This window comes from Chinchilla lanigera, unplaced genomic scaffold, assembly GCF_000276665.1.
Source record: "Chinchilla lanigera isolate Chin_1 unplaced genomic scaffold, ChiLan1.0 scaffold00068, whole genome shotgun sequence".
NCBI classification, from domain to species: Eukaryota; Metazoa; Chordata; class Mammalia; order Rodentia; family Chinchillidae; genus Chinchilla; species Chinchilla lanigera.
Window position 1 is genome coordinate 5,887,878 of NW_004955469.1, and position 15,387 is coordinate 5,903,264.

The window sequence follows — 15,387 nt, forward strand, 5'->3', positions numbered from 1 at the left end:
TATAAATTTGTTGCTCAGAGTTCTGGAGGCCAGGAAGCCCAAGCTTAAGGTTCTAGGAGATTTAGTGCTGGTGAGGACCATGTCTCAATGATATCTGCTGCACCCTCTTGCAGCAGAAGGACAGAAGACAGCAGCTCCCTGGGGCCTCTGTTATAAAGCCCTGTGCTCTACCCTCCTGACCTAACCCCTCCCCAGGCGCCACCTCCTGCTTCTGTCACCTGGGTGACACAGTGAGGTCACGGCACGATGAGAGCATTCCAGGCTGGTCCCAGCTACTCTGTATAAACTGAAAGGGGCAAGGGCAGAGCTGGGGCTCCTGCTCAATCTCCAGCCAGGCCCTTCTGGGGTCCCCTCCTCAGCAGCCAGGCCCCAGGCCAGATGAAGATGTCTCCTGGCATCCCCCACCCATCCACCCAACTTAGTATCTCCACTTACACATCCGATATGTTGGTCCCAGAACTTTGCTCTTGATCTGAAAGCCCTTTTAAGATTTCTATCATGTAGTTTTGTAATAGGCACTTGGTTTTGCTTTTTCTATTGTTATTGTTTGTTTTTATTTTTATTTTTGTGATACTAAGTATGGAACCCAGGGCCTTTGCACTGATCTACATCCCCAGCCCATGTTTTTATTTTTATTGAGACAAGGTATTTCTAAGTCACTGATTTACCCAGGCTGGACTCAAACTTGCCATCCTCCTGCCTCAACCTTCCAGAGTGCTGGGAATACAGGTGTGCACCACCACACCGAGCTTCCATTTTGTAGATCTTTAAGACTGTCTTCCCAGCGACCCTACTGGTCTACTCAGAGGCTTTGTGGTTCTCTGCTCAAGCACTGAGGCTGTCTCTCTTTGTGTCCTCTGTAGAGTCGGGCAGAGTTTTGAGCAGGTGGGAACATTTAACACCCCATAGAATTGGAACAGATGCCAGGTTTCTGGTGGGAGGGGGACTGCCCAAGGTCTGGGAGTACTGGGGCTGGAGATTGCCCAGTAAGCTGGGAAAGGGACACCTCCATCACCAGGGTGCCTTGTCTGGCGGCCTGCTGACTCTCCCGTGGTTTCCAATGTCAGATTCCAACGTGGAGAAAATCTGCCCTTGGCCCTGGGGTTTAACTACAAACCCTCGATGACATGAGCGCTTCAGACCCTGGAGGCCTGGGTCGGGTTTTTCCTGTTCTTTTCCACCCAGAAGAACAGCAAGCTGAGTCAGGAGACTGAACACGGGGTCCACACTCTGTGGAAGCACAGGTCTCTTGCTGTCCCTGAAACCCTGTCTCCCCAGGATGCTGGCCACCTTGTGTCCCCTTGGGTAGCAAAGCGTAGGGATCCCTATTTCCTCTGGGGTGACCTCTCCTGGCATGCCTGCAGGAAGATGTTAGGACACCAGATCCTGCAGGGGCTATGGGGCCAGGAGCCAGCAGTCCAGGGAGCCTGCCCTTATCCACCACTGCATCAGCACCTAAAACCCAGACTGAGACACAACGTGTGCACCACTGCCCACTACTTGCCTGGTGGGGTCTCCTCCCTTCCAACATCCAGGTCCTTAATTACCCAGAACCTTGGGCTGGAGCAGGGTTTTGACTGCTCCTACCACTTCTTCACTGCTGCCTCAGTTTCCCTGCCTGTCAAACAGGAATAACCATCTCATCAGGTTACCCAGACTGAAATGGGAGGCTGAGCGCAGCCACCCTCGGAGGGAGGGACGAGGAGGGAGGGCGTTGCCAAGGTTACTAGACAGCAGTGGTGGGCAGTGTCTCATTTTACCGCCCGACACTTTGCCCTGTGTTCATCACACTGGCCTTCTTCGGGAGCCCTCGGGGAGCCACAGGATTCATGGAACATGCAGCAAATCCGTGGTAAAGCTCAGCACTCGGTTGTCATGGGTAGGGGGTCCTGTATGGAACAGGTTGGGGTTTTCCTGAAGTCAAGGCCATCCCCAGACTTCCTGCCCGGCTCCTCAGGCCCTGGACTGGCTCCCACCTGGACCCAAGACCAGGGACATTTCATTCCCTGGATCATTTGTATTCCAAACACTCAAGAGCCCACCCCAGCCCCCGCCAGTGCCAGCAAGTGCCAACTCTTCTCCTTGCTGTTCTGTAAACACGTTGAAAATTGCCTTCCCAGGTTTTGGTTCTCTTCTTTTCCTGCCCTTTTCTGCTGATTTCAGCCTCCAGGACTGAAGTTCTCTCTCCTGGTCTCCACGAGGAATTGGTGAAACAGAAAAAGCAGGAAATTAATGTCCCAGCCTCCAGGCTCCACACAGCATTAGATGGAATTAAAGTAGAATAATGAGTCGATACACACACAATTCTGTTGTTCTTTGATTTTCCTTTCAAAATTCATGTAGTGAACGCTCCCACCATTCCGCCCCGTCTTGGGCTGGAAGACGTGCTGGCTTCCTGAATGAATTTACATACCAAATGGGTTTTAATTTTATATTTTCGCTTAAGGTCAGGACATTTATTTATTATCATTATTTATTACTGAAGCACGAGTGGTTTTAATTATTTTAGTGTTCCTCCTACAAAAGCAGGATAGCTGCTAGCTACGGAACATTTTCTGTTTCCGCTCACATAAATAATATAGTTTTTAATTTCATGAAGATTTAGTATTCGTCTGCTTTGTAAATTAAAGTCATCGCTTATGACAACAAAGACGAGTGCTCAGGACATCTTGGTGGACTCTCTCTGTCAGTCTCTTCCTGTGATTCCTTCTGACATCGGGTCCCTCCCTGTCAAGACTGCCGGACTCAGGAGCTGGAGAAGGAGCCCTGGGAAATGAAGGAAACAAACGCTTCTCTTCACCCACGTATCCCCTACAGAAGCCCACCAAAGCCAGTGATTTTACTGCAGCAAACTGAGGTTCCTGCCTGCTAACTAAGGCCCAGAGCCACTCAGATGCAGGTGACAGATTGAAACCCTAGTATCTCAGACCCAAGCCCTTTTGCTTCCCTATAACACACCGGCTCCGTGGCAGGGTCTAGTGCCCATATCCTGGCCTGGAGCCAGAGGTGGGCTGAGGGACACCCAGCTGAGGAGAGGGCAGAAACACAGAGGAGAAGAAAGTAGGTGGGTAGAGGGCAGAGGCCACCAGCCAGGCTGTGGGCGAGATTGTGCAGGAGGTGGAGGGGGCAGTATCCTGATGGCTGGGGGACTGAGTCCCTCACCGCTTATTGAGAGGTAGTGTCCCCCAGCACAGCCAGGTCCCTTGTCAGAGCTGCTGGAGTCACTCAACCTCATGGAATCTCCCAGAACTCCCTCCTCTCCTCCCCACGCCTGCCCCCGCCCCCGCCGCCCCGTGAGGTTGCTGAGTCAGCACACTAAGCGGACACCCCACCCCACCCCATAAGCCTTGACTCCCTGCCGGTAAATCTCGGTCCTCCGCCTCCCTGCAGCCCTACCTGGCCATCCCTGGGCTGGCTTTACCCTCTGCAGCAGAGGCCAGATGTTTTCAGACTTCTCATTTTGTGTGGTGAGGACACAGTTTCATGGCACTAGATCCGCATTTGCTGCCCCAGTGCTTCTGGAACATACAGGCCATTTGGGGTTACCATGGAGAAGTGGCTGCTGGTGGTTTCAACTGTGCTACGTCTACTAGAATGCCCTTGCCCACCAGGAGGGTGCAGGCCTGGGGGGCGGGGCGGGGTGACAGCCTCACAGATGGCCTGAGGCCCTGGGTGGGTGAGCAGCTGCCTCCCGTCCCCTAGGGCTCTGAGCATATCAAAACATTAGATTTAAATGACACCAGCTAAATTCTGCAGGGTTTGGCTGAGTTCTCTACCAGGCCCTGCAAGACTCAGCGGTCTTGTGTGGCTGTGCCAGGGAACTAAGGAGCCTCTGTTGCAACCTCACTCATCTTGGAGCAGGGGCTGATGGAGCCGCTGGCAGGCTCACCAAGATTACCCAGGGGCCAGAGTCCCGTCCTTGCACACACACACCAGGGCTTACGCTTGAACAGAAAATAGACCTCACGCTGAGTCATCCTTCTCCATAATGGAAGACAGGATTGTGTTAGCAGGAGCGCGCCTTGTTTGGGAAGTACGACGGTGTGGGAATTCCCCCTTTAGCACAACGCTGCTCCCTTACATCTCCCTCTGCATGAGGGAGGCAAGAGGATGCCAGTGTGGGGCAAGACCATCTCCTGTTACAGCGGCAAACTTCCTTTCCGTATCTTAGAAACAGGCTCCCCCACAAGGAGGTTCCTGGTACATTCTTTACCTGTTTTTCAAATGTCCTTCCTGTTTACTCCTGGCACTAATCCAGAGGTACTTCTGCATGGTACCAGCCAGATAGGTGCCTGGGGATACAGTAAAACTCAGGGCAGTGTTTGGAGTCAAACAGAGCGAATGGCAAAGTCTCTTCCTACCATACCGAAAGAAGTGAAATACAAAGCTGTACCCCTTGCTGCTTGGTACAGGAAGCCTGTTTTGGGGAGACTGGCTTCTCCTGAAATCAGATCCATGGATCTAAAAACTCTTCCAGCATCCTTGTAAAAAGATGCATTTAAGCATCTCCGTATTAGATGAAGAGGTTGAGGTCATATAGGGAAGAGACCTCCTACTCCGCTCTCCAATAAGGGTATCATTTATCACTCAGCCCAGCACCTGCCCTCAGGGACCCTTCGTTCTGGCCACAGAGATATAAAGAAGCATAGAATAGTTCAGGAAACAAGGTAAGGCCACCTGTGGTTACACTGATGCTCCAGCAAACATGGCTGCTGCCCAGGAGGCTTAAGGGGCAGAGATTGGGAAGGGCAGACAGAGGAGCCAAGGGGCAGCAGGATGGCTTAGATGAAAGCAGCCTGGCAGGAGTGAAGGGTGCCCAGCGGAGAATAGGTGATTGAGGCTTCATAAGGAAGGGGTGCTCAAACACCTGGAGGAGTTTGGGTCTGAGCCAACAAGAGGCCAGGGGAAAAGGCCTAGCATGGAAATCACAGCCTGGGACTCCTCAGGCACTGTTGCAAACTCACTGTGTGCATTCATCCTTCTCTAAAATAAGATCTGTCAGATTCCACATGGCTCTGACATGCTGTCTGTCTAGGGCAGGAAGTAGAGTCAACTTCTTGGTCCCTTTTCCCACCTGGCTGTGCAGCCCTGGGTTTGCCCCCCACTCTGGGATGGTCCCTCCTCTGGTGCAGGCTCTGACACAGCAGTGCCCAGACCTGGTGCCAGAAGGAGCACTCCTTTCAGATCCTGGCAGCGCTAGGTTCTGCAGGACTTGGAGGCACCAGGAAGTCAGCAGAGCCGAGGCTCAGCTGCTCTGCAGGACGGGAGTGTGCAAGCGGTGTCACAGGTAGCGGTAATCACCGGGCTGAGCACACGAGAGGCTGGTAATAACAGCAGCGGTAATGATGGTTGACATTTATTGAATCTTTACTACCTGCCAGACATGAGTAAGTGCTTTGCACACATTTTGCATCAACTCCTGTGGGGCAGATATTATTATCCCTATTTTTAGATGAAAAACTGAGGGTTTGTGAAGTTCATTTACCAAGATCACTTGCAAAGTAAGTGACCTTACAAGGTTTTGGATTCAGGTCTTTCCTACTACAAGACACAGTACAAGAGTTTCACATCCTTGTGTTTGCCTGAGTCAAAAATGAAAATTCAGATGGCATTCACTGTCCTGCCTGGGTGCACATGTGTGAGCACACTCACACCTGATGTGCACAAACCACTCACTGGACCTGCTTGTGCCCACCTCCCCGGATACACAGCACCCGCTGCAGCAAGAGCTGGCCAGAGGGAGCCATCGTTGCAGTCACAGAAAAAGCTGATCTCACACACGCACACATGCACGCACATGCACACACTCACATACCCTCCAGGGACAGAACACAAACAAGCACAGCATGGCCTGCAGCACAGACCACCACTTGCTGGCTGCCCAAGCAGCATGCCCATGTGTGGCACCGCAGCAGGCCTGTGGCAGAGGCTGAGGCTTGCTGCATCTTGCTTGTGACCGGGGCTTTTCCTCCTGCTGGGACCCTGGACTGCCCTGAGCAATGTTAAAATTAGGCTTGAAGACAGAGTGCAGAACCCAAACCTGCCACACGACAGTGGGGCAGGGAGCACAGCACTGGATGGGAAGACAGGTCTGGCAGGGAGCCCCTGAGAGCTGTCACCACCCAGCCCAACTTCCATGGAGAGGGGCCCAGGGAAGCGCTGGTTCCTAGCCCACGCATTCCTTCCTGTGTCAGGAGTGCTCTGACTGAGCCGCGGCACTGGGGCGGGCACTGCGGTTCCCATCCTCAGAGACCAGGAGGATGAGAGGAAAGATGCACCATCATCAGAAGCCAGCGGCAGAGAGGTGGGACTGGGTTCCAAGCTGTGGCCCAAGACCTGTGTGTGCTCATGACCTTGCCTGCACCTCTTAGCATGACTTGATCCCGTTTCCTCCTCTGGTAAGTGGAGAAAATAAAAGCACCTTCACAAGGAGCTATAGAAAATGTCAAGGAGCTCTCCATCTGAGGAAGCCTGGGCTTTCCTCATCAGTAAGGAGAAAAGCTGTGGAAGGAAATGTCTGCTTCTTTTTGTTTTTTGAAACAGGGTCTCTCTGTGTAATCCAGGCTGGCCTTGAATTCAAAATCCTCCTGCCTCAGCCTCCTGAGTGCTGGGATTACAGGTGTGTGCCACCATACCCAGTGAAATGTCTGTTTCTTTAGCTACCTTTTCAATTATCATTGACTCCTAAAGTAGCAAAATATCTTTAAGCATATATACATACATATTATGCTACATATTTAATATATTAAAACATAACTCTTTAATATATTATGCTCTATATCAATTTTTATATTTAACATGCCTTAGTTGATTTATATTATATATAAATGTCTATATACTTAAGTATACTTTGTATACAGATACACAGACACACATAAGTGTATATTTGGAAAAGTCAGACCAAAAGACATTACAGATGAGCACAGTGGTACTCCTTTTTTTTTATTTTGGTACCAGGAATCAAACTCCAGACCTTGCGCTTGCCAGGCAGACCTTTGTGCCATTGAGCAATATCCTTGGCCCAGTACTCCCTCCTAGCATCAGGCAGGAAATAAAAAAGTCTTGCTAGTGAGTACCCAGAGTCCCTGCTACCTCAGAGGCTGTGGCAGGAAGATTGCTTGAGCCCAGGAGTTCACAGCCAGCCTGGCAGCACAGCAAGACCCTATCTCAACAACAACCAAAATAGCATGCCTGACTTTTTCTCTCGTATTTCCTATTCTGCGGCCAGGGAGTGTTGTCCCACTGTGATCTCAAATCAAAGGAAACATAAGCCCAGCCTCTTTGCTGGTACCTGGGCACCACGTCCCTGCTCTGCGCTTCCCCCTGAATGGTGGATCCAAAGAGCGACTCCAGGCTCATCTGTAGCTTCCGGTATCCCCCTTCCTCAGCCTCCCTCAGGGTGGGTCCCACAGGTACTGCCCCTCACACACATGCCCCGTGAGGGGTGGCACCCAGTTTATCAGAAGGCCTCCTCCTATTCGAAGTGTGAGGCTAGGGTGGGACTGAAGAGGAGATTTGTCCTCACATATTAGCTGGAACTCAGCCCAAGCTGGAGGTCGGTGACACCAAAATAATTGGAGGTAAGAGCCGTGAGGCCATTAAGATAAATTTTTGACATAAAAATGTAGGCTGGTTCATAAAAGGTTGCAGTGACAATAGGTTATAGTGACAACTTTTCCACAACTGTATAAGCCTCCAGATGGAGGGGGATTTGGCGTAATGAACTACGGGCAGGCAGAATAACAGCGTTCTCGTATAGGCATGGATCTAAGGGAAAAGCAGAGTTACTGAGTCTGGCCTGGACTAAATAACATTATGAGTAAAGCAGAGGGTAGGAAAAGGGTTGGAGGCTTAAGGAACTCAGCTCCTGGGTTGAAAAATCTCCTGACCTGTGCATGGGTACAGCACCGTCCTCTGGCCCAGAAGGATTTGTGAGCCGAATTCCAGGGCTGACCCTCACAAGCCTTCCTGTAAAGCAGTTCTTCTCTATATATTAAATCCCTCCTGACCCTCAAGTGAGTTATGAGGGACCCTTCTTAAGTGGGGTGTTCTCTGGAGAGGAGAATCTTGCCAGAAAACATGGAGCTCTACGGAGGACTGGAATCCAACAGGCTGGCTCCCACGAGCCTGTCCTGCTAGTGTCCACCCTCCACATCTGATCAGTTCCTGCCACTGCATCAGAGAGCACAAGCCACCAGGACAGCCACCCTGAGCACCGACACTACCTCCCAAGTGGAGCTCAGCAGCATCTTATTTAAGCCACAACAACCCTATGATGTAACTGTTGCTATTCCCATTTTATAGGTAAGAAAACTGGGGCCTAGAGAAATTTTCTACAGCTAGCAGACATTCCAATTGATTGGAGCTCAAGTGAAAGTCTGTGTGACCCCCTGATGTATCTGGGCTTCTGACCACTCACTGAGCTATACTGACCCATGAACACCCAACACTGAAACCAGAACATAAACACATCGTCAAAAGGGAAAGGCCCTCAGGAATGCTTTCCTCAGCCACTGAGGGGCCAGCTCGAGAGGATGCAAGATTTGCTTGGCTGATAAAATTCATTTTAAATGGGCTCTAGATGAGAGGAAACCACATGTGATAGTAAAATGTCTGTATTCAGTGGTTGTACTGTGGGCGTGTGAATTATTTGCTAATGGTAGTGATAGAAGATAGAGTCATTTATGTGGCTGTGAGGCAACAGAACTCCACCCTGGAAGGACACACATATCCAGCCTCCCCTTGCCATGGCTTGCTGCAGGAGAGCATTTATGCTTGTAGTTGCAAGTGACCCCTCCCAGGTCTCTGCCTCAGGTGAAAGCAGATCCCGTGGGGCCTACCTTGGGCCCATGGTGGGAATTCAGGACCCAGTCAGAGTCTGTGAGAGGTGAGCTGCCTTCCCTACCTTGCTGTGATTTCCTTCCAAAGTCTACAGTCCTAGAACAAGAGCAGGTTCCTGTAGGTGAGACCAGCACAGAGAGGGGTAGGGGATACTCTGGCCTCTGAGAGGCCCATTAAGAGGGTGAGTGTCACTCCCCTGCTAGACATGTCATCTGTGGGTGCTAGGTTCTCAGGCTAACCTGCTATGCCAGCTGAATTGGTCCACCCTAGTGAAGCCAGGGATCTCCAACCCATAGCCTAGCATGTCATTGTCTATGCCACAGCCCTCTCATGGGGCCATGGCACCTACACCCTGAGCCCTCCATGTCTGAGATACATATGGGGCTCAGTCAGCAGCTGCTACTTCCATGTCAGGCAACAAAGAGAGCTCTTGAGGCCATGGAACCAGAGGGAGGCAGATAGGGAGGGCGAGGTGGGCAGAGGAGCAGGTTCCAAAGGCCACAACAGTCACAGCCTTAGAGAAACTCATTCAGGGGAAGGCCAACAGCAAGGGTCCCCCTGTGTGACCTCGGTATTCCCGCACCTCAAAAAGCAGTGACCCAGAGGCTTGCCAGGCTGGGGCCAATATCCCTGGAACTAAAAGCAACCAGAACTCAGGGCCTTTTCATCCTAAAGAACCAGGGACGGCCCATCTGGCCAGTCAGTGAAACATGACGTCATTGTCCCTACATCTCCTGAGCAGGCACCTCCTGAGTCATCCATGCCCCCTCCCCCCCGCCAGCTCCAGGGCCTGTGCAAGGCTGGTGTGTGTGATCTTTCTCCTTGGGCTTTTCTTAGTAACAGTGCTGGCCAAGGCTGCTCCAGAGCCTCCTAGAGACATTCTGTCCTGGTCAGCCCTGAAGGCTGCCCTGAGCTGACGAGTCCACCCCCACCAAGAGGTTCCTCACCCTGCTGCGTGGATCCTATATGAGGTCAGTGGGTACCTTTTGGAAGCCACAAGGGGGGCTGGAGAAGCCGTGATCATGGCTTAAAAGCAAATGAAAGTCCCTCCCAGGCAAGGGACAGCTCCAAGCTGCTGTTCCAAGTGAAAATATTCGTTGCACGCTGGGTCTTTTGACTTCTGGGTAGAAGGAAGGAACAGCATGTGGTTGGGTCTCAGGTGCTGCCCAGGCCCACCCAGGGGTGAGGGAGGAAACACCCCACTGACACAGAGAGACCAGGAAGAAGTGGGGGTCTGCCCAGCCTGGGCCAGCTTGGACTTGCCAGCAATTTCACCACCCCTGGAATCTTCTAATTTCTTAGGGGAAACGTGGCGACCATGAATAAATCAGTGAATGTGGAGAGAGCAGACCCTGTGTCTGGCCCAGTGGGGGGCAGCTGGGTGAGGTCACAGGTCAGGACAGTGACTCTCCTCAGGGCAGTGACCCACCTGTCCAGGGCTTGAAGAAGCAGGCTCAAGGGCAGAGGTCAAGCTAGGCAGTTGTCGGGATCGCAGAACCATGGGGCATCCCCGCTGTGGGAGTGTCTGTGGCTGCTAGGGCCAGAGGGGAGGCCTTGGCCATTACCCACTCATCCTCCCTCCTCGAGCCAGCAGTCAAAGAGTTTCCAGGCCAAATGGTGAGGGCCGGGGGAGGGGGTCTGGGCTCCCATAACAGCACAGGGACTGAGCTCTGATGATCAGCTTGGCCTTGGGCCATTGAATTCTCAGGACCTCTGGATAGATCTGAGCTCTGTCTCAGAATAAAAATCTCAGACTCCAGAACTGAAGGAGCCTTGGAGGTCTCCCACCAGTCACTCCCATTGCAGGTAAGATCTGTTGCCTAGGTCCTTCAAATGGCCCTGGGATGTTTGGAGCAAAAATTCTGAAAGAGCTGATTTTCCAGAAGAGGGAAGTAGAGGAGGTACTGCCAGGAGAGAACTTTCTCTGGTGCTGGACCTGAGTCCACACTCCACTCTGGCCTTCCTCAGGCCCGTCTCACATACTGCCCAGACCTGGGGAGCAGCCACCAAAGAGGAGCCCTGGTATCTCATCCTCAGACCCTGATGCAGCTGCACACACTGTCCAGGGCAAAAGGGCATCTGCACTGCGCTCAAGTCGGAGCTCAGTGCAGGAGCTACCTCTGGTTGCTGTCCCTGCCCTGTCCCTGGGGGACTGTGCCCAGAGAAGGCACCCAGAGGATTTGTGGTGCGTGGCCAGTTCTGTGGGCTTGGGCCTGGGTCCCTGGTAGACAGCTCTGAGGAGGGCCTAGTCATCAGAACTCCAGGGCTGGGGCAGCCCCAGAGGGGGCTCTGTTGCTGTCCAGCACAGAGTATCTGCACAAAGGACCACTGGATAGCTGGAAGATAATTCCTACTCTCCAAAACTGAGGCAGGCACTGCTGGGAACAGGCCATGATGATAAGTGGTCCCACTGGGACATGAGTGTCACCGGAGGAAAGAACTGCCATGATAAAAGTAGCAGATTTCCTGGGGGACAGTGTCCCTTCCAGGCATCAGCAGGAGCCCTGGAGGTGGACACTGGGTGCTCTTCCTTCTGGTTCTAATGCTGAGTGTGCCCTGAGGTCCCAGCCCCAGGAGTGCGGGGTGCCCACTTGCAAAGCAGAAAGACCGAGTCACTTTGGGTCATTTTAGTTTATCATTTGGTGTGAGCAAGAGGCGGGGCTGAAAACAGAAAAACAGGCCTTCACCTGCAGATTCTACCCCACGCCACTGAAGTCCAAAGGGCCCCCTCCTTGGAGACCTAGTTCCTCTCCTCCTCTGTCCCCGGCAGCCTCCTCTCTGCTCCTTGGCTATGAGCTATGAGCTCCCACCCTATTCACATGTCCTGCCCTCACCCTGGGCTGCAACCAAAGCCTGGTGAACTGTTGTCCTCCCCACCAGATGTCCCACTGGTGGAGAAACAAGAAGGGCCGTGAGATTGTCCGCTGGGGTCCTCACTGCCCGCAGCCCCTGGAGTGAGGACCGATCTGGCCTCACCCGGCACTACCTTAGCGAGACTCTGGTTAGATCCTCCAGTGCTTGGAGAACAACATGGCCCTGTCCCTTGTGGGGTGATTTCTGCCCTTTGCTTGGATGACTCCTGGAAGAGGCCCCAAGGGCTACCAGGCCAGGTATCCACGGAGCAGGCGTATGCCCTTGCCCTTCCCTTCCCAGTTCTTGTTGAGATAAGTAGATTGGTCATGTTTTTAGAACATGTGAGTCCTTACGGATTAAACTGCCCATGAAAACTGACACATATCCCAGCCTCTGGGCCTGAAAAAAGAGGATTATAATAAAAGCAGAAAAGTTGTCCAAACCTTCTGTCTTCTCAGGTACATTAGCACAGCAAAATGTGCAGGAATTGGGAAAATCTTTCATAAAGGATGAGTTATGATACACGGGAATGAAGGTCAACCTGTGATTGGAGGGGGGAAGGAAAGAGTGAGACTGGCTGATTCTAGATCATTCCTTAGACACTCCTGGAGGTGCGGCAGGAGGAGCTGCATCCCTCTGCATACTGGGCCTTGCGCCCAGGAGGTGCTCAGGGAGGTAGGGAGGCCTTTCTCCTGGCTGCTCTGCTGGACTGCAGGGGTGTGTGTGACGTCCTGTGTGAGGGCCTCCTTCCATGATTTCAGATTGCCCTTCCTGTGCTCCCTCCGTCATTGCTCTTCAGTGAGACACTTTTCTATTCTTCTGGTGGGTCTAAGGCACCGCGTTAGGCACTGCCTAAAAACTTCTTAAGGGAACTGCCCAAAATTTTGTGTTCATCTTGACCAATTTAACAATTAAAAGTTCACTTTATGAAATTCCTTCCCTTATTAAATGCAATAAGCAGTTTTAACCTCCTGAAGGAACAAATCACTTACTGCTTGATATGATTTGGTTTCATCACAGTTTTCTCCTAAAGCTAAACCAAACCAAGTGCAGAGGGGAGGAAGAGAGTCACTCACAGGGTCTTGTGGGCCAGACAGCAGGTGCCGTCAGCATGGCAGGGAGCTGAAGAGGAGCCGAAAGCCTGCTTCGCTCACCCAATGGCAGACATTGTCCTACGACCTTAGAGGCCCCAAAAGTAGTTAGAGCTTATCTTAGCCCTTTCCAGGTGCTACCAGGAAATACCATCAGCTGGGTGACTAAACAATAGAACTTTCTCACATTCTGGAGGCTGGAAAGTCAGGGATCAAGGTGCTGGCAGATTTGGTGTCTGGTGAGGCCTGCTTCTTGGTTCATAAACAGCGCCCGTGTTCCTGTGTTCTCACTTGGTGAAGTGAGCAGATTTTGGCTTCTTCAGCCCCTTGTAAGGAGGACACTAATGCCACCTCTAGGTTTCTATGCTCATGACCTAATCAAAACCCAAGGGCCCCATCTCCTGATGCCATCACCTTGGGGAGTAAGTTTTGATATCAATTTTGAGGAGAACAAAAACCTTCAGAACATAGCAGGACTCTGCCACTCTACAGATGAGATAGCAAATCAGAGAGCACCATCGAACTGCCCAGAGCACACAGGAAGTGAGAGATGGGCCTAAGAGTTAGATGAAGGTCACCCTAACCCTACATAAGAATCTCTTCCCTCTGTCCCCTGCAGGCCCTACTGAGATTGAGATGTACAGAACATGAAAAAGGAGGCAAAAGACTACTTGGAATCCATTTCAATTTTGAGTCTTGGACCAACTAGAAATGTTATTGTCATTGATGATCAAAAATAAAACCATATTTTATTGTGTATATGCTTGGTGCCTCCCTGCTCAGAGGGCCCTGGGTCTGTTTCCTGGTGAGCAAGGCTGTGTTGTCGTGTAATCTGCCATTCCCTCAGTTTATCTAGTTGGTCAGTTCATAGTCTCACATACTTTTCTCTTTCCAGCTATCTTGCATTGATTCAGGGTAGGGAGAGAGGGAGGATGATGCTCCAGCCCCAAGGTTCTCAGTAATTAGACCAAATTGTCACCTTCCAGTGTCCACACAAAAACAGTAAATGCCATCTCTATTCCTAGGGAGATAAAATGTGATAGGGAGAAAAAAACCATGACACAGAAATCACCTGGAAGATGTTACCATATACATATACAGAAGGGAGTGAAGTGTCCGTAAACACCAAAACGGCAGTACCTGCTCATAAGGTTTGAGTTTTTTTGCTTGGCTGCCCCCTGAATGGATCTCTAGCTGACTGTCGGTACCAGGACCCCCATGTCCTGTGCGCCTTGCCTACTGCCATGAATTGCAACCGAATGCTTCCATTTTTATGCTTCTTTCTTCCCCAGCAAGACTGCAGCCTCCTCGGAGGAAGGCCGGTCCTCTTCCTCTTTGTCTTCTCTTCAATGCTAGAGATATCGTAGGAGCTCAGAAATGTTTGTTGTTTTGTTTTATTCAAAGTTAGAGCTATAATTCACAAAATACACACCTCACATTGACTCTGGTAAATTTGTCCTTTAATTGAAATGCATTCATTTGGAGAAGGCGATGCTGATAGGAGGCAGATAACTGGAGAACTGATGATTTTCTAAGTGCTGTGGGACCTTAGGATGTGAATTACAATATGGAGCATTTAGATACCAAACCCATTGGGGAAGGCACTGAGGATTATCCATTCTCTCATAGAGCGCTCAGTACCAACCCCAACTCATATTAATTAAAAATTCTAAATCACGCAATTGGTTTTTTTCTGCAAATGCTTTTATGCTCTGTTTTATTTATCACTATTCATAATAACAATAACAATAATAATAATAAAACCACTATGTGATTAAGGTGCAGATAAGCAATTAGGAAACAAAATATTTAAAGGATTTTGGAAAGTCTTGTGCTTGGAATGGCAATAATGGAAATAAATAGGATAATTACAAAGGAAGTTGGTATGAGCACTGGTTCCAGAAGATTCTATAACTGGAAGCCAAAGTTAGTCTCTGGGTTCTGTTTTGTCTGAGATTCTGTTGACCTGTTTCTGTGATATCAATAATTTAATTACTCATCTACTTGACAAATATGTGTCAAGTGTCTTGAATATGCCAGGCAGTGTGTCAGACACAGGGCTGAGGTGGTAACTCAAACAGAATGTGGGTACTGCATGCTATGGGGTAGCTTTCCCTGTGAAGATTCTGTCTAAGAAAAAACCTGGAGCTAAATTGGAAATATCCAGGTGAAAAGGACAGTGGAAGAGAGAGGGTTCCCTCGAGAGGCCAGGTGATAAAACGAAGTTTAGAAAGACTGGAAAGTAGTCCAATCTTTTCACTGGAGACAGGAGCAATCAGAGAAGAGCACAAGAGGCAGGTGTGGACCACATCCTGAGAATGCAGAAGGATTCCTGTGGAATAGAGTCCTCTCTCTGGATGATTTTGAGGTGGAGAGATTGGAAACAGGGGCGCCAGTGTGGAGCCAGATGCAAAAAGTCATGATGCTGGAAGCCCAGATAGCTGTAACAGCCTTGGGGGAGGACTGGAGACATTCAGGACAGGTAATGACAACAATGGCAACAAATACTTAGGAAGATTTTACTGTGTTCTGGGACCTATAGCAAGCTCTTGGCATGGTTGGGTTTTTTTTGGTTTTTTGGTTTTTTTTGTTTTAGTCAGTC

At 50.6% G+C, this 15,387-nt stretch overlaps 1 protein-coding gene across 3 annotated transcripts in view; it reads left to right on the forward strand.

Moving 5' to 3' along the window:
- The window catches only part of Klhl29 (kelch-like family member 29), a 205,665-nt gene that overhangs the window by 99,932 nt on the left and 90,346 nt on the right, over positions 1-15,387 (forward strand). Inside the window, exon 1 of one of the 3 annotated variants that reach the window (XM_005400364.2) lies at positions 9,684-9,812. The exons of the other annotated variants lie outside the window; for them this stretch is intronic. The gene's annotated coding sequence lies outside the window, so the exon portion shown is untranslated. Of the gene's footprint in view, positions 1-9,683; positions 9,813-15,387 lie in introns of those variants that run through there. 3 annotated transcript variants of the gene reach the window in all.